A 19,784-nucleotide genomic window follows, 5' to 3' on the forward strand; every position below is an offset into this window, starting at 1 on the left:
CGGGATTGGAATCCCTACTGCCAACAGTAAGTTGGTAAGTCTCGAAATCATGTTAGGAAGTAATAATTGCAATTTGAAGTTTGACATACCCTCTAAAACAAGAGCTCACAAAATTTTTCGGCAAAGGGACAAATTTTAAATCAAAAATATTTGGCGGGTTGGTAAATATTTTCTATTTTTAAAAATCATACGGAAAAAATTTTCATTGTGTAAACTTATATTTCGTGGGTATTCTGCGAATAGGCATTAAGTCAAAAATACTAGTTTTGAGATAATCGAGTTTGAAAGTTTGGACGGTCTTAACTTTTTTTTATATATAAAAGGCAAATTCCTTTCTGCGATATTGCTTTGAGTACGACTTAGTGCAGTTTCGCACGCAGAATTTTGTGAATATAGCCTGAGAATGAGAGAAGCAAATGCACTAAGTCCCTTTAGTGCCTTTTCTCTGAATATATCTATGTCTTTTTGACTTATAACATAAATTATCTTCACCAGTTTTATAGATATGACTGTGTGTGTTTTTGTAGACTATAGATAGAGCGTACTCTTAATAAGATTACCTCATCATTAAGTCAAAATAGCAAAATGTTGACTTAGTGCTTTTTCGCAGAATACCCATGATTTTTAACTAAATACATATACTGACATTATTATTACCCTTATTAATATTTAATATAAGTACTATAAAAAATATTTAAATGTTTTCACCACGTGATTTATGCAATTATTGTTTGTTTGCAACACAGAACAGAAGTAGTTCCCTGGTTTGAAACTAAATCCTGCAATCTAGGCTCAAATTTTGTGGTGTGAATAAAAATTTCAGTAATGTCAATCAAGAATGCCAGGTCACACACAGACACACTTTGTGAACCCCTGCTCTAAAATCAGGCATAATGTAAATTTCTCTGTGGTTATGTGCATGATCTATATATCGGATGACCTTGATTTTTTATAGCATATATATTTATATATAGACACTTACTAGACACATACTCCGTTGTTAACTCTAAATGCATAAATGAATGACTTACCAACTTTTGGCAGCAGCCCCACGATATACGTCAACGCAAATTCTAAATTTGAAATATAAACTGACACGTAACAAATAAAGGAATAGAAAAAATAAACAAAAGATAGGATAATATTTGAAAAAAGAACTATAGAATTTGAAATATCGAGAGCTACCTATAAATTTTATACAATTATCATTTATCAACCCACCAAGTAAAGGCTAAATGTTTTCAAAATATTAAAATCCACCCTTTGTTAGTGGCGCCGGCTGAGCAGACGGGGTTAACATCTCCAGACAAATTTAATTGGAATCTCTTTATAAATTAAAAACTCCATTAATATTCTTTATAAATATATCCAAAAAAATGTCTTCACAATAGGACAGCTCGGTTAGATAAACATAAAAAGGATTTCCAGTAAAGAGTCATATTTAAAATCAAATAAAACATACACATTAAAGAAAACGTTCCCTACGGTGGAGGAAACGTACTAAAACACATTTAATTAATAAAAATATATTATATATTCGTCTTGATTGTTCTGTCTCTCTGTAACGCATTAGTTATATCTCTCTATCTCTTTCTGAGCACGTAAATTTGCATGCGAAAGAGTTTTCGTCTTTGTTGCGCGATCGCATAAATAGAACACCCAGGTTGCATCCCTCACATGCTCGCTGTACTCAATCGCTTAATCACGTATAAACATGTCACTAATACGCTTACTCGCGTAAAATACAGCGGCTTTATCGAAATAGATATCTACCAAACTATATTGTATTCAAATCGACTCGTTCTTTAAGTATGAACATTGTTACCTTATATTGCTTTGCTTATCATATAAAAATAGTATTATTGTTAGCTATAACGTTGACAGCTGGCACTGATCTGTTTTTTTCTAGTTGATCATCATAATATTACAGAATACTGATGAGTATATAACGACATTTGACCGAACATTCGATGGCAAAAAGTTTTTTTTAATTAGAAGTTGATCTGTGATTTTCAAAAGATGCTCTATTTGTTTTAGATAATTTTTATTAACGGTATATTTTCTGTAGGGTAATTGTATCTAACAACAAATCTCGTAATTGCGTCACTATAATAATATTATTATTATGTCCCTAGCATAGATGTTATAAGTCCCTAGTCTCCCCCAACACAATATTAAATATAATATTTATGTACTGTGTAAAGTTTAAACAAAAATAGTACCTAACTCCAAAACACACCAAAAAATAATTAATTATCAAGTACTTAATTAAGGGTGATTTTTACTGAAAAATTAAAAATGATGTAAAACTATGTCGATGTAAGTAAGTACATAAGTACCAAAAAATTCCGAAATCATTGTCAATTATTGGTCACGTACATGAAAATTGTTGGTAGGTACTATATTTCGCCGTATCGCAGTTCACCGTGACCTATCACACCGGAGAGAGATTGCCGTATAGGATTGGGGCTTAAAAATGAATGAGTGTTGTTTGTGGAGCATTGCACAGTAGTGTTCAAATTTTATTAACTTCAATAAAAACATTAATTTGATATCGATTGGTATCAAATACCTAAAAAACAACGCTGTCATTATTATCATTTAGTACATACAACTACGACATGATTGTATTTCTAATTGATTTAACAGCTTAGCTATTTTACTCTGTCTTTCCCTCGTTTTCCGTTGGTTTTACGGATTTTTAAGGGTTTTTTTTTTGGACATGAATTTGATCTCAATACCATACGGCCATCTATTTCCGATATAACAGCTCACGGTAAATGGCCGTAATTGCATAATTACAATTTTCCGGACACGAAAAATGGAGCCCAATATTTATAATGACCATTACAATAATATAATATATATACTTACGCATAATTTAATTAATATCTAACTATGTATTTTTCAACAGATAATGCGAATGACAGTAACGTTTTCTTCATTTGTTTTGGTCATCTGTCACCGACTTCAAAATATTGTTTTTACTATGAATTGAAACTGCGCAGAAAACCCGTGCTCATTTCAGGCTTCATTTTTTTATTGATTATAATATTATATTAAATATTAAGTATATGTATGATTATAATTATGCTTACTACATAAATTAATTATGTTTGCGCTCGAGAAACACAGTAGGTAGGTAACTGTTCTGTGTTTAATCCTTGCGGCTGCTGAGTATCCAACGAGGACTTTTGCAAATCACCTGCAAAGACCTTCTCCGATTTTCAAAGCGGTCCTTTGAATGTACAAACAATGTACCAAATCCTAACCGAAAACTTTTCATGTAGATATGAAATACAATAATACACAAAATAAATAATAAAAATAATGCAAATTAGGGGTATTTTTCTAGAAAGATGTCTGTCAAATAATGGCAGTGCATTATTTGTTTATATTACATTAAAATGAACAAAGCCGTAATTACCTCAGTCTGATGCTTGAGATAATATATTTATTTCTTTGCATGATGTTATTCTCTGTTGTAATTTACGTGGATATGTCTACAGTCGACATGATGACCGCTCGAACCTAACCTATACCACAAAAACATGCAAGCGGAACCTTCCGCGAAACTGCACAGCCGAGCTTTCCCAAGAATAACGTCAGGTTGTCTGTGTCGACTGTCGACGCCGCATGCTGGTCGCTGGAGCTGAAACTAGTTTTGATTCAATTCCCGGAATCTTTTTATCGACGTTGCCCTGAGTTTTGTTCTCATCCGAAGCCACGCCGTGAGTGCCCACTCTCATGATTCGAAATTTGAATTCTTCAATTTGAATTCCCGGGAAGACAGGAATGATTTTGGTTTAAAATTCGAATTCTTTACAATATTGTATTATCAAATTTAGATTGTCTTCGTTAATAAATAATATTTAGGTAGGTATGCTACCAGTGACGTCCCCAGGCAAAGTGGCGCCCTTAGGCATACTTTAAATGCCACCCCCTTTCATTTTTACAATGTTTTTCTTAGCCCGTATTCTTGTTTGTTCGGTGGTTGTTTATCCAGTACAAATCTTGCAATCGATTTTTAACTAAATTCCCGACTAGCTAGACATTTGAAACTTTGAAAATATATCAGAACACGATGCCAATGCATTTTTAATACTTTTAGCCATCATTAAGTAGAATTGAATTCATTTTCAGTTAATTCTGTTTTGTATGAAAAGTTATTTCGACACCATTATTGGTTGCTAAGCGGATGGTCCTAGCAACTAAATTTTTAATATATATTCGTGCGTTACTATGGAAATCAAAATGACATTTCAGTATTATTTCTACCAAGTACAATTTTTTTTGATCGTTTTAGCTAGCAAGTCAAGTTTATATGATTCAACAGAAAATTTAAAAACGTTGTAGGTATATACAAAGTTCTTTTTATCTTGTAATTATTAATAGTAAAGTTATAATCTATTAATAATTAGAGAATTTCCACTCAGACAGCGGTGTTTTTAGGAACGTGGAGGTCTGAAGCACGGACAGGTTTGGAGGCCCCCATGATTTTTTTCCTATGCAATGAACCACTGTTGGTTATTACAATACAAACTACAATACGAATAATAGGATAGGTTACCATGATTTTAAACGCTTTCATTATTTTTTAAAGTAAGATATCGACACTTTCTAACGAATCAACTGCATCGTCTGCTTCATGGAAAACGACCACTTCTCTCAAAATTTGTAATATTCGTGTTCATTTTTTCCATTTGCTGCCCATAAGCAACGCATGACCTTCCTACCCCCATGGGACCACATCACTGTGTGGTACCACTATTAACGTATTATTATACGGACGAAGTGTGTGGCCCATTAACGCCAAGAGGTTAGAAACCAATGATCTAAAGCAGTGATTCCCAATGTGGGCGAGATTCAGCGGGACGGCAATAGCCTCGGATGCAATTGGAGGGCGGTGAATCTAAATAATGGGGCAGTGGAACCAAAAATAAAGCAGAAGAAAAATAATTCGAAAACCTTTTCGTACGTGTTGGTTAATTCGTAGTGATTTCTATATTCTCCAAATGAACACACAAAATTATAATATTGTTATGTTTTTTTTATTTTATAAGTTACACCGATATGCGTTAATATATTAGTGGCAGCACTCAAGTTTCATCCTTCTCATTATGATTATTTTTATTGATATTTGTAAATTGTATTCTGATAATTATATTTCGTTTTCTAAATTTTCCATTTTAATACAAATATTTCTTTTTAATTGGCTCTACAATTCAGTGCGGATCTTGGCCGCTTTACAAATAAGTTACGTAATTTTTTTTACGAGAAATGGATGTTAGCCACTTACTCAACATATTAATTAAATTCATGCTCTGGATTCAAACACACATTGAAAAACAATATGTGAATTTTGCCAAACCCAGGATTTGAACCCGAGACCTTCGACTTATTATGTTTAGTTTCCTTAATTTTCAATGTTTAATACGAATGTTACTATGGTTGATTTCAATAAATAATTTTTCAATTTAGACATCATCTGATTTTTAACTTCCTACATCTTTCTTTACTATGTATCGTGCTTACTGCCAGAAGTTGGTAACTCCCGAAATCATGTTAATGGAGTAATTTCAATTTGAAAGTTTGATATGCCCTCAAAAATCAGGCATAATGCTATTTTTTTTGTGCTTTATGTGTGTGTTCTATATTATATCAGATGACCTTGATTTTTTTTTCTAGCGTACATATTAATATACAACTCTAAATACCTAAATTAATGACTTACCAACTTTTGGCAGCAACCTTACGGTCACTATGTTCCGTAGGTAAAAATGTTGATACATTATACAAAGGAACACAAATTTGTCATGGCCACAGAACAGATAATAAATAGAATACCGATAGGCTATATTCAATACGCCGCACGTTGAAGCAGGGTTTTTGAATGCGTGAGTGTCCTACGAAAATGAAGCACGCATTATGCACGTGCAATAGTGTGTGTAATACACCAACATTAAATGAGCGTAAATGCATAAGCCGAGAGCAGTTTTCAGTATTAGACGTACAACGTTTTCTTGACACGTGTATAAGTTTAACCCGGATTCTTCCTTACTCAAGACGGTTACCTGCTATCGCCTTACCTGTTATGTATTTCAGTTCCCTGATTATAACCTAGTGGTGTAAAATGAAATTTAAGCACGTGTATACACACGTGTTAAATAATAATATGTTATTATCAATAGTATTATTTGATTAATTATTTGTAATTAAATAAAACACATTTTTTTTAGTACTTATTCCACTTTTTAATAAAAAATTTGTACCGGTTTCGTCCTCTTCAAGGGGACATTATCAATCAATGTCCCGTCCCCTTGAAGAGGACGAAACCGGTACAAAAATTTAATTACAAATAATTAATCAAATAATACTATTGATAATAACATATTATTATTTAACACGTCATGTTTATCCCATATTTCTCTACTCTAGAGATTTAAAACTTGTTACTATACCTAATATAAGTTTAACCCGGATTCTTCCTTACTCAAGACGGTTACCTGCTATCGCCTTACCCGTTGGATATTTCAGTTCCCATTATTTCTGAGTTCCCTGGTCATGGCATTTTCTGATTTTTTGCCCTTAAAGAATGTGGATATCCATGGGGGCGTTGAGTTTTGAGTTTGTGCCAAATAAGTTTGGTCCTCTGAGGGTCTCAAAGATGGGGTAAAGCCAACAGAGCATCTCCCACCCGGAGTCAGTCTCGGGTACCGTACATGGAAAGCCCTAGACGGCCTAGACAGATAGACCTATGGTAGGGCGCACCCGAGACAACATGGTGAAGTGGGGATTCTCTGATGACCAAACCTGCTAGTGCGGTAAAATGCAAAGCATGGAGCACCTATTTTCATATTAGTTTCACAGTAAGCTGCAACTTCGACGAGATCCTATAAGCCGAGGAAAATGGTGTTGCCTTCGCTAACTTCTGGAGCGACACTTTGTAGCTATTAAAGACCCGACACGACGAAGAAGTAGTTTGGGAATCTATGCAAAGATAAATCGCCAATAATAATTTGAGATACTTAAGTAGTAGGGTACATATTTATGTAGTGTGTTACTTAGTATTACTTTTGTTTTTTTTGGTAATCAGGTATTTATTACAGGTATAATCAAAACACATTCCAATAATAAGATTATTTCTAACGATTTCTTACATTTTAATTCCAAAAACAGATTAAAAACTCGTTGATACTAGCTTTAATCTGTTTGTTTACAATATTTACATGATCGTATTGAATATCTGCATAATAAAAATAAAGTTGACATATTCCAACGCGCGATCCAAGCATAGTCCAACATTCAGGCATACACACAAGGGGGGGGGGGGGGGGTCGGGCTCGGACCCCCGTCCCCCAGAAACGGAAATAATAGATAGGTACTTAAAAAAATATTTAAGTAGGTAAATGGAATATATTTCTTCTTCTTCTTTGTCAGGACCTCATGACTGTGGATCGTGATTCGTGACCGGGATGATTTGACTGGCATTCTACGTCGCCTGTGGTGCATTTTTTTTCTAGTGTATATATATATACGTAGCTTTTATAAAATGTGCTTGCACGATAGATGCTTAGTACCTACATATTTTCAACTTTTTAGGCTTTTAGGCGGTCAAAAAATATTTCAAAAATTAAACTAGGTAGGTTGGTACTTATTGAAAAAAAACTTTAGTCCTTTATGAGCGACACCCGTAGTCTAGTGCGTAGGGCATAGGGTTTTCATCCGGGGTCTCCGGGTTCGATTCCGGTGAGGTCACAATATATTTATGCGGTTTTATCAAAGCCTGCAAAGTGTTTTTGTGATTCGCTTAAGCTACTGTTTCACTACACTACTGTCATTGGGCTTCATCTCATAGCCTGTTTTAGTGTTAAAAAATAATGTGATATAAGGTGGGGGTTCAAATTTTTTGTTCGCTTGGGTGGGACGGGATTTGAAATTTCACTATTGATGATAATAATGATGATGCATTGCAACTTCAAATGAATGTCATGGCTTTTCATAATTTTCCAAGTCTCAATTTTTCACTCAATTTGCTTGAGCAAGGCATGGAAAAATAACTACTTACCTCAATTGTGTGGGAATAATATTATTTTTTAAATTTCATTAATTTCTTTATTATAATATAGGTAGGTATATGATATTTTTATGTGAATTTGATTTTATTTTTAATATTAAGGGTGGATGATGATTCTGACATCTAATTTTTATATTTAGCCGAGCTCTTCTATTGTACTGTCATTATCTCGCTCCATCTTGCTCTATCTCGTTTGAGTATGCCTGTTCTGTTGGCATGTTGCGTCTCGCCAGTGTTGCCACTCGAAAAATGGCAGTTTCCCCAATGCCATTGACGTTTTCGGATGACTTACTACGATAATGAGTTTATCTACTAAACGTAATTGTTGACAATTCCATGCTTTATTAATTGTTATTTGAAGGTTACATTATATCCATGTTTAGATTTTGCAAGTGCATAACTGTGTCGTGTGACTTTTACGTGGTGTTTAACTAACTAAATGAATTCCTGCTGGTTATGCTTTGACAGCAGTCGCAGACGGCCGAAGTGCTTTTCCAAAACAAAGTGCAAAAGAGAATGTAAATAATTAAATGCTTATTCACATAAAGGATTATTTACAGGATAACGTCATATTATAAAGGTAATCATTCTAAAGTATCTATTATTCTATCTTTAAAATAAATATAATATAGGTAAGCAGTTGTACAATAATAATTATTGACAAGGTTGATTTCCATTCATATATAAATTTAATCCCGCTAAAAGATCGTCAACATCTTGCGTTTTTTCAAGATTAAAACTGTATGTTTAGTGTTCGTGTTAAATTACCTTACGGACTAAAACGTTGATATGTTAGTGTAATTATATTTAGTTGAACTTTGTATTTTGAATCTACCAATGTTTCTGTACGTTAAAAACCTTTTTAACTATATTATACACTCCACGGCCACGATGTTTTGACGGGAACTTATCGATTGTTTATAATGTAAGTAGGTAGCAATCTGACGTTTAAGAGTTTACGAATTTTCTCATTCATCGCTAGAGCACGAAGAGTATAAAAATATATTTATCCTGGGTATTTTTAGATAAATATATTTTTAATTTTTAAAATTCCATTTCCATTAACTTGTTTCATTTAATTCGCTAATCGAGTTATCTTCCATCCAGATATTTCAGGTAAGATTATGAATGTTAGAATCATCGGTTTTAACTTTCAGATCTTTTAACTCAGGTCCGCATGCAGGAATAATTAATTATACGATTATAATAATATGAGCATCTCCCATGTGAAATGATTACCTATATAAGCCTCTCAAATTCCTATTCATTGCATCTGGTCCTGTGCCTTTCGCGGGAACGTTTAGGCCCGACGCACTGACTAATTTTGAGCCCCCCGCGATAAAAATAAAAACCATAAATTACACCCTTTCACTAAAAACTTTTATTATAATATAGAGAATAACGACATAATTATATTAGTACCCTTTGTTAGTTTTAGGGATTTTGTTATGCTTTGGGCAATATTCGTAAGAAATATATAAAAGATTTTAGTATTAAGTACTATTTTGAACTACTTTGAGGCCCCATTTTAAATATTTTGAAGAATAGATTGCGCTGTCTGCGTAAATATTCTGATATTAACCTTCCATTTATTAAGAGATCTTTTCAATACTTCGATGTCCAGTTCGAGGCCTCTGTTCTAGAACCTTTCTACCACACCAGTCATCCTCCAGACCGACGTGGTGTACGGTACGGTGGACGATGTCTTCGATTGATTTTTAGCTTATGGATATCTTCAATTCTGTAGTAGTGTAGTACATGCACATCCATAAAGAAATAACATGTTCATTCCATCGCTCGATGTGCAGAAGGCAATGTGAACCATTCTAAAACACATAATCAATGCCCTGATGTTGCAGCAGATGATCAACAGCAAGAGAATGACATATATGTGCATACGTTATATCTTAAATTAGACAATTCTTCAGACACACTATTCACCGATGCACAGAATGCCTCCATTATTTTTGACAGATTGCCAGGTAAAAGATCAGAAGGCAAACGCTGATGCGGTGGAGTGACCAGATAATAGAATTCCCTAGAAAACCCATGACATTCACCACAAACCTTTTAGATGTCGTAGGGAAAGTTAATATTAAATCAGTGTTGTATTATCTACTTCGGCCCTGAAGATTCTCTGCTACCTCCTATTAAATATACTAAATGCAGAAAACGCCTTCACAGAGTATAGTTTTTTCATTCCATGCATTTGTATAGCTCTCCGAAGACTCGAACGTTTGTCTTTTATCGGTTCGTGCACTTTAAATCCAACTGCTAAGAGAGACGGCGTTCCAAGAAATTGGTCTCGATAAAATTTCGCGGAACAAAATTTAAATTGCAGCCTGGAATATAAAAGGATTGGTTTATGGTATTTTTTTTTGCCGAGTTGGCTTACCTGTTGGCAGAACTCCCGCTGTCTTTATGTCGGATAAATTGCAGTAATACGATTTATGGTGTTTGTCCGCATCGGATCAAAAATAGTAGGTATACGAACATGTAGGAATTAAACACAGTGTATCCAATACTTTTATACTGAGTGGATACCTACGCTAATATGTTGGTATCTTGAGAAAATATTACAAACTTTCTTCTTTAACTACGTATCTTTCTTCTGAAATTCAGTCACAGCGACCAAGATTCTCTCAAAGCATACCTAGTGTAGGCTGCCTCCAGTAAGCTCCCCTGCTTCTCCTTCCTTGGAGACTACTCAAAACCATCAGTCTCTCCAGATAATCCAGTCCGCGCTGAATAATATGTCCAAAAAACTGCACAATGCGTCTCTGACATACTATTGAGTCCCGTTCCTCTATCAGCGCATCTATTCTATACACAAGAATGCTATCGGCGTCTATCGAGGGTAGTTTATCATATGTTTGTATTTAGGTACTTATTAAAATTGTTACAATAAGTTAGCCGTCTAAACAGTCAAAACTGTCTATCTCGCTCTAAAATTTAGCACAGCCTGCACAACCAAGAGAGATGCTGTTACAACATAGCGATACAAAAATATGAAAACTACCCTCGATAGCGGCCGTTAGCTCTCTTGTGTATAGAATAGATGCGCTGGAATCTCTGAACGATTGGCTGATTAGTCCTGAGCTCTGTCCAAGAGATACGAAGCATTCGGCGTCAGCATCACATTTCAAAGGCATCAATTTTCTTCCGCTCCCTTGCCCCTAGGGTCCATAACTGTACGCCTTTCAAAAATATGAAGAACACTGATTTTTGCATAAGTATCATTTTCGTACCTATTGAAATTCCTCGATCCTTCAATGACGCCCCTGGGCAAAGTGCTGCCCTTGAGCAAACTTAGAATTCCGTCACTTTTTATTTTTAGTTTCAAATTGTTTGCAAATTGGTTAGATACGAGGGTGGGTCAATAATTCCTTAGAAAAAAGCATTAAAACAGGTTTTATTTTTGTATTTTTTTTTTATTTCTCAACATAATTTCCTTGGAGCTCAATACACTTGGTTAGACGTTTCTCAATTTTTTTTAAACCGTCAGAAAAATAAGTTTTCGGAAGGTCCTCAAAATAAGCATTTGTCCGATCGATGACTTCTTCATTTGAAAAAAAACGTTGTCCACTTAGCCATTTTTTTAAGTTTGGGAAAAGGAAAAAGTCACTGGGGGCTAAATCTGGCGAATACGGTGGTTGGTCGACCAATTCGAACTTCAATTCTTCAATTTTAGCCATTGATCGTAAACATATGTGAACACGGGCATTGTCCTGATGAAAGAGGATTTTTTTCCTGTTTAAATGAGGCCGTTTTTCTTCAATTTTGTTTTTTAGCTGGTCCAATAAAGATGCATAATAATCCCCTGTTATTGTTTTTCCTTTTTCCAAATAGTCAACGAAAATAATTTCACGTGCATCCCAAAATACAGTAGCCATAACCTTACCAGCTGATTTTACGGTTTTCGCCTTCTTTGGACATGGTTTGCCTTCGCAATCCACTGCTTTGACTGTTCTTTCGTCTCGGGAGTATAGTGGTGTATCCATGTTTCATCTACAGTCACAAAGCGACGAAAAAATTCATCCGGATTGCGTTGCATGAGCGACAACAGGGCTTTAGAGGCCACCACCCTACTGCGTTTATTGTCGACTGTGAGCAAACGCGGAACCCATCTTGCAGAAATATTTTTCATGCCCAATTTGTCATGTAAAATAGAAATGACGCTACCTTTTGAGATCCCTGTAACCTCAATTATCTCACTCAACTTTAATCTTTGGTCACTTAACACCATATCGTGGATTTTATTGATCATTTCTGGTGTAGTCACCTCTACAGGACGTCCTGAGCGTGGTTCATACTTTGTTGATGTACGGCCACGTTTAAATTCATTTAACCAGTTATAAATAGTTGCAAGTGAAGGAGCAGATATGCCGTGAACTAAATCCAACTCATTTTTTATTTCCTTTGCTGTTAACCCTTTTATATTAAAATGTTTAATAACAACTCTAAACTCATTTTTCTCCATTTTCCATTTTTCCATTTTCCACAAGCAAATTTTTTTTTTAAATGTACGAGAAACACACAACAACCCGACCAATCTGATTGAAACTTCGCAGCATACTGAATCGGTAGTGCCGCTGCATGAAAACAAACCGCTTGAAGTACTAGTCGCGCCACCTGTCGGCTTTTCTAAGGACTTATTGACCCACCCTCGTACCTACTTGGTTATTATATTAGTCATTTGTGGCTATTTAAACATACAGATATACCGAAAATCTTCATCCATACACACCTTATTCTACTGAAAATGGGAACATTATTCGACGAAACTTACTCTCAAATAATGGTGGTGTTAGGTACTTGGAGGTCTATGGCGCTGACTGGTTTGGAGGCACCCTTGTGAAAATTTGAATACAACAATAGTTAATGTCAGGATTTTTTATGCTTCAATTGGTTTCTATAGCCAAGCGGCTTAAGCGTCGGCTTATACCTAGTGTCGTGGATCGCAGGTTTGAATCCTGGGTCTGCCAAATACCCAATCTGTCATATTGTTTTTCAACCACTCTGTGGAGGCCCATACGATCGGACATGGTCAAAAAAAATGTTTTTTAAACCACATCGTTTCCTTCATTGAAAACCGCCACTGCTCTCAAAAGTAGTAATATAATTGAAGACACAAGTGGATAAAGGAGTTGTGTTACAAAATCAAAGTTTTGAGTAAAAATTGAGGTCAAAGTTTTTTTGATGCATTTTTTTTCGCTTGAGGATAATTTAACTAGTGATGTATTCAACTGGTAACTAAGGATCACACAATTTTACTAACGTCAGAAATAATTTGTTAAAATCTTCAAATGTGTTATTTATTTATAAAAACGTGTACATGACACTTACATCCACTAGAGAAATTAACAAAATAAAACTATAACTAAAAAAAATAAAGTAACATAGTCCCTTCATCCCTTGCCGTAAAAGCCAGACCTTAGATTATTTTAAGATGTTTGATACATCCATATGAAAGATGGGTACATAACACCTTCATCCACGCAATAAAAAGACTTTGTCATAAAATGTTACATCACACCTTCATCCACTTGTGCCTTCAATTGTATTTGTTTCTTTATTATATGCCGCTCCTGAGCAACGCATCGCCTGCTTACCTCCACGGGATGTCACTTCGCAATATGTTCTCGGTACACAGTCGTAAAATGTACCAACGCCAATGATTTACAAAAAGATAATCTCATGTTAAAAACTAGATTGTATCACTTCCCTCCATTTTGATAAGAGAATATTTCAACTGTCACTTTTATTTTTAGTTTCTGGTTTATCGTCTGCGTTTTAGGATTTGGAGGTAGATAATTGATACACCGGAATTATGATGGAAAGCGGCGAGTTTATTTACGTTAATATACTATATGGTTACATTTTTTTATAATATAATTCTACGGAGGGTGAAATGTACGCGTTCGCGATTTTGCTGCTTGTCGCGATCTGCGCGCCATCTTGAAAAATCATTCCCAACGGTTTTTTTTCTTGGGCGACGTTGCAAATCGTCAACGGTTAAAATTATGGCATTGTTGCCAGCAGATATTCAACATTATTTATTTTCGTAATCAGCGCTTTATTATTTGCTGGCTTCGATACCGATTCGGGCGTCTCCAGATACACAAAGACATCCCCAAATGGGGACCATACGGGGGTGTCACAAGCGCACCTCTCCGGAAAGGCCCGAATGGGGATCGGGCCAACTAAGGGCTGATTACGATAGCGTGTGTAACTGGACAGTGCGGCGGCTTGATAAGGGGGGGTTGCATTTCTAGACGTTGAAGGATCGAAGCCCTCCCGGTACGTCGGCGGCTGGAGAGACTCGGATGCAGCACTGTAGCATAGTGGTTCGCGGTTCCCAGGCCTACCGTAAAGCTGCTGAGAGAGGAGGGCGTCGCGCCCAGCCCTCTCAACACCCACGGACCGTCGGCAACCGGAGAGTTTCGGATGCAGCACTACGCCGCTTTGTGGGCGTAGTGGTTCGCGGCTCCCCATGTCTACCGTACGGGCGGATGCTGAGAGAGGACGTCGCACCCAGCCTTCCCAACAGCGACCGTCCGAAAATCAGTCGATCCCTCACGAAAATGCATACCGGCGCATTACTCGACCCCCTTTTTTGCTCGCTTGCCCTGCCGCGGCTATCGAATTACACGCACTGCACTGATATTATACTAATATAATATGCGAAAACTTAATTTTATACTTAAAATGGCTTTAGAGTTTATAAAAATAATTTTAAAAATATATCAGGGCCCGAAATGGACCGGAACGCCATTCTGCCTCATACAACCGCTCCGGGTTGTAAAATTTTCCACTTCGAGCACTGAAATAACTTATTATACATCGCTTCCAAACACAAAACACTTAAAACTAACTAATCTATGATGCTAATGGCTGAGGATGCTGTTTGGCTGAGGATGCTGCTTGGCTGCTATCCGCTGATGGAGGCTGCTTTGCTCAGCTGAAGAAGGCCGCTTTGTAGCTCTCTTCATCCTGGTGCATCTGGGCCAGGGGTGATTGCAAGGCTCACAGACACTCTGCTGTTGACGAAGAGGGCTCAAGCGGCTGATGATGCAGGGCATTTGACGCCGTTTTCCCTCGTTGGAGCCAGGGTCTTGCCCTATACACTCGTCCGTGGGCCAAGTTCGCTGGCGGATGCAGTTGGTCGGGAGTACATCGGGAGCCATGACTTCGCAATCCGGGTGTTTCTGCTCTTTTCTTCACTGGCTTGGCTTTGGCAGCATCCTCTTTCTACTGCTTATTATTATACTTTTGTTGAGCGCCACCAGAGGCAAGCCTCTGGATGTTTCTTCCTCGCCGTTTCCTATTCCGGTGTTTGGATCTCAGGGTGTGTGTCCGGGTGAAAAAAATTTCACCTGCTTCTTGATTCCAGACGATCAAAATCAAGAAGCGTAGTCCCACGTTGATTGGGGCCACTTATCACTTCCCTCCATTTTGGTATGAGAATATTTCAACTGTCACTTTTATTTTTAGTTTCTGGTTTATCGTCTGCGTTTTAGGATTTGGAGGTAGATAATTGATACACCGGAATTATGATGGAAAGCGGCGAGTTTATTTACGTTAATAGACTATATGGTTACATTTTTTTATAATATAATTCTACGGAGGGTGAAATGTACGCGTTCGCGATTTTGCTGCTTGTCGCGATCTGCGCGCCATCTTGAAAAATCATTCCCAACGGTTTTTTTTCTTGGGCGACGTTGCAAATCGTCAACGGTTAAAATTATGGCATTGTTGCCAGCAGATATTCAACATTATTTATTTTCGTAATCAGCGCTTTATTATTTGCTGGCTTCGATACCGATTCGGGCGTCTCCAGATACACAAAGACATCCCCAAATGGGGACCATACGGGGGTGTCACAATTGGTTTATTCTCTTATTCATTGGGATATTACATATTATTATGTCTGAGGATCGTGGCCCAGATTTGACCGTGTGACAGTCGTCTCTTCGACTTGGCTCCATCCCTCTCCGAATTCAGCGGCACGCAGATCCTTTGTTAGTGTGACTGTGGCATTCTCAATTTAGTTTCTTTATCTGGAGGGAGATTTGCCTTCCCGACTTTCAACTTGACGTTATCATGATTTTTTCCAGGTTATCTATTGAGAATGTCCTCTGCAACGAGAGAAAGAAGAACACACGATAAAGAGCGATGTCAGTTGTCATACCACTATCAAGAATACAAAAACAAATGATTTGTCCATGCTTATGTACTTTACTCACAGAAGAAGACGAGATCTCCATTATTATTCCCGATCCCATCTCTTTCTGTAATTCACGATTTTTGCGTAGATAAATGAACTCGTCAAATTATTATACCGCTAAAGAAAGTGTAATAGGTATACATCTATCAGGCACCATTAGCGAGGGGTGCAAGACTAGTCAATGCGCTCCCCAAAACATAGACATCTTCAGTGAATTGATGTGCTGTGTATTTTGACTTGAAATTGTATTTTACTGTATACAATAATTGTTTATATTTTTATTTTTTCTTTTTCTCTCCTGTGAGGGTAATATTCGTGTAATGTATCTACATATCATGTTGTGAACGTCATGAATTTTGATTTTTTATGTTCACAATGTTTTAATTCCTCAAATTTTATGATGTCGCAGTTATGGTTGAGATTCACCACCAGAGATATTCCAATTACATTTTCAAAAATGTACACATCCTGTCCAGAAATGGCGTCAAATTTAAAACTTTCAGCTCTTTTGATAGGTACATCGTATATTTCCGAATATCAGCTTTGGTGTTTACTTTCTATTATTTTCACTGTTTATTGTTTATATCTCAAAGCAATACTTACATAATTAAGGTAAGGCTATACCTCAGCTGAGGCATGGTCTAAAAAGATCGTGACTAGGCGATGCGCGGATTGTGCAAATGACGCGAGCCGAACGAAATATAATGTATCATAAAAATTCAACATGCGTCCTTTTTATGTTATGTTTATTATTATATTCGTAATAATAATAGTATATTCATTGACATGTTTTCTTTTTCAAGTACCTACATGCGGAACGTTTTTTAGTCATCTTTACACGATTTAAGAAAATATATTCCTCTGACGCCATCACAAATCAAATTGACGTGCAAACAGGTCGACTATCGCTCTCCGAATGGCAACGCGGCCGAAATTTCATTCCACATACAGTTGAAAATTATTTGCCGTTTCACAATATGTACCCTCTTAATAATATTCATAATTTAATAAAAATAAAGGATCACCAATTTAACCACTATTGCTCATTTCGAAGAGATTTGCTTCACGCAAATATACTTAGGTACTCGCTTACACGCATAGAGGTTCATACTCGTGCATTAGCCTATCCAACACGGGTAGCATGCAAATTTTGTGTGGGTACTTATCAACATGGATCCACTGACCGATAAACTACTTTAAACGAATTCCCCTAAAATTGTCAAACATTACAAAGTTATCGAGGTGAAAATGGTCAATTATTACTTTGAGCATCCGACTAACTAAATAATCAGGTTTTCGTTTCCACGAATACTCACACCTGATAATTTTATCACTAGTTTTGCATTTCAATAAAATTATTGCTTTATTGCGGTGTTGGATAAACAAATCAGCGTTTTGTTTGTTTACGGTATGTTTTAAATAAAATTTATTAAATAAAATTTGCAATACCTATTTTTTTTTTGTTTTTTGATTTTGTTTTTCGCGTAATTAAGACGATACTTCAGTAAAACGGCAAATAATTTTCAACTATAGGCGCGACGACATTTTGGACTCGCTGGCAATCGGAGAGCGAACGTCGAGGTGTGAATACGTCAATTTGTTTCGTGATGGCGACGGGGGTATTAATTCTTAAATCGTGTAAGGATGACGAAAAACGTTACCCATTTACTTGAAAAAGAAAACATGTCAATGAATTTATTATTATTGTTACTAATAGAACAATAAACAGGACATTAAATGGACGCATGTTGGATTTATATGACAAACTATATTTCGTTCGGCAGGCTTCGTTTGCACAATCTTTCCGTCGCGTAGTCACGATCGTTTTAGACCGTGCCCCAGCTGAGGTATAGCCTTAAGGCTATACCTCAGTTGAGGCATGGTTTAAAAATATCGTGACTAGGCGATGCGCGGATTGTGCAAAAAATGACGCGAGCCGAATGAAATATAATTTGTCATAAAAATTCAACATGCGTCCTTTTAATGTTAAGTTTATTATTATATTCGTAATAATAATAGTATATTCATTGACATGTTTTCTTTTTCAAGTACCTACATGCGGAACGTTTTTTAGTCATCTTTACACGTTTTAAGAATATATTCCTCCGACGCCATCACAAAACAAATCGACGTGCTCACACCTCGACGTCAGTCTCCGATTGGCGACGACTGCGAAATTTCGTTCCACCTACTGTTGAAAATTATTTGCCGTATCACTTATGTATGCTCTTAATAAACCGGAGCGACTGAATGCCAATATTGAATGTTTCGGCAAAAGATTATACATTTTTCAATTAGTTATTCCGTGAATTACATATTTAATTTATAACAAGTAAATACTTACCTACTAAGTATATTCTATAAATTACTATTATTAATTCTATTAATTCCATTTATTTTCCACATCACACACATTTTTACTAGCCAGCAATAGAGGGTAGTTTATCATTTTTATGTATTGAGGCCGTTAATTTTTAGAATAAGTCAACCATCTGAAGAGTCAAAAAGGGTTACGTGTAAATTGTATGTAAAACATTTCACCGTGGAACAGTTCGCCGTGAGTTTTCTTATCGGAAAGATATGAATACGGTCTCCAATTTTATAAGATTTAATATGAACATTTTACTAAATTTTCTCAGCTGATTTTGGCAAAATTCATGGATTCAAGAATGAAAACGTAACCTAACCTAACCTAACAAATAATCCAGTATATCGGCTATTTTAAAAATTTGTTTGCTGCTGACTTCCTCAAAAGGGTAAACCGTAAAAGGTAAGAACCGTGTTTTATTTAGACATGAATTTTATGTCAGTACTATACGACCCAAAGAGGTTGGATGGTCTTTAATATACGGCCATATATTTCCGAAACAACATTTCACGGTGAAGTGTGATAAGGTGAACTGCATACGTACAAGTTTCCGGACTCGGTATAAAAGTGCTATGTTTTAACAGCACCTCTCTTGGCTGTATTAACTTTTGTAGCGAAATAGACAGTTTTCACAGTTTAGACGGCGTTTTCTAAATTGCGTACAATTTTTGGCAGTCGGCTTTTTGTATTTTAAATAAAAGTATTATTAATAGTATCTTCCTTACTAGAGTACCTATACGTTTTATAACTTTGCACCTTTTTTTGCACTTTTTACTACACTGATACGTTTCTTTGCCCGATTATTTCGCATACAATTAAATCAAATGATATACATATTTTTAGAGTACTTATATCACATGATTTTCATCATAGAGCCGGAGTGCAAAGTTATAACTCTTACTGGTGTCAGGATCTCTCCAACTTTTAGTTATAACGTTTTTTTATTCAACGAATGTTCAATAAAATAATGTTACATTCTTAAATCTTGTGAATTATTCGTCAAATGTAGACTTTTGATATTTTATTACACTTCACTCTTTCAAGCCTAAATAGTATAGTACTTAGCATATTTTTATATTACGATTTTATCTAACTGAAGTATATTTTCATGG

The 19,784-nt window shown here is 36.0% G+C and overlaps 1 protein-coding gene across 1 annotated transcript in view; it reads left to right on the plus strand.

The window, feature by feature from the left end:
- The first annotated feature begins 8,530 nt into the window (after positions 1-8,530).
- Positions 8,531-19,784, plus strand: part of LOC147070267 (suppressor of cytokine signaling 2-like) — a 153,457-nt gene continuing 142,203 nt past the window's right edge. Inside the window, exon 1 of the mRNA XM_085949774.1 lies at positions 8,531-8,657. The gene's annotated coding sequence lies outside the window, so the exon portion shown is untranslated. The remainder of the gene's footprint in view (positions 8,658-19,784) is intronic.

The sequence above is a fragment of the Rhyacophila brunnea genome, unplaced genomic scaffold (genome assembly GCF_057557595.1).
Source record: "Rhyacophila brunnea isolate RB1 unplaced genomic scaffold, BYU_Rbru_1.0 scaffold_22, whole genome shotgun sequence".
In the NCBI taxonomy this organism is placed as follows: domain Eukaryota; kingdom Metazoa; phylum Arthropoda; class Insecta; order Trichoptera; family Rhyacophilidae; genus Rhyacophila; species Rhyacophila brunnea.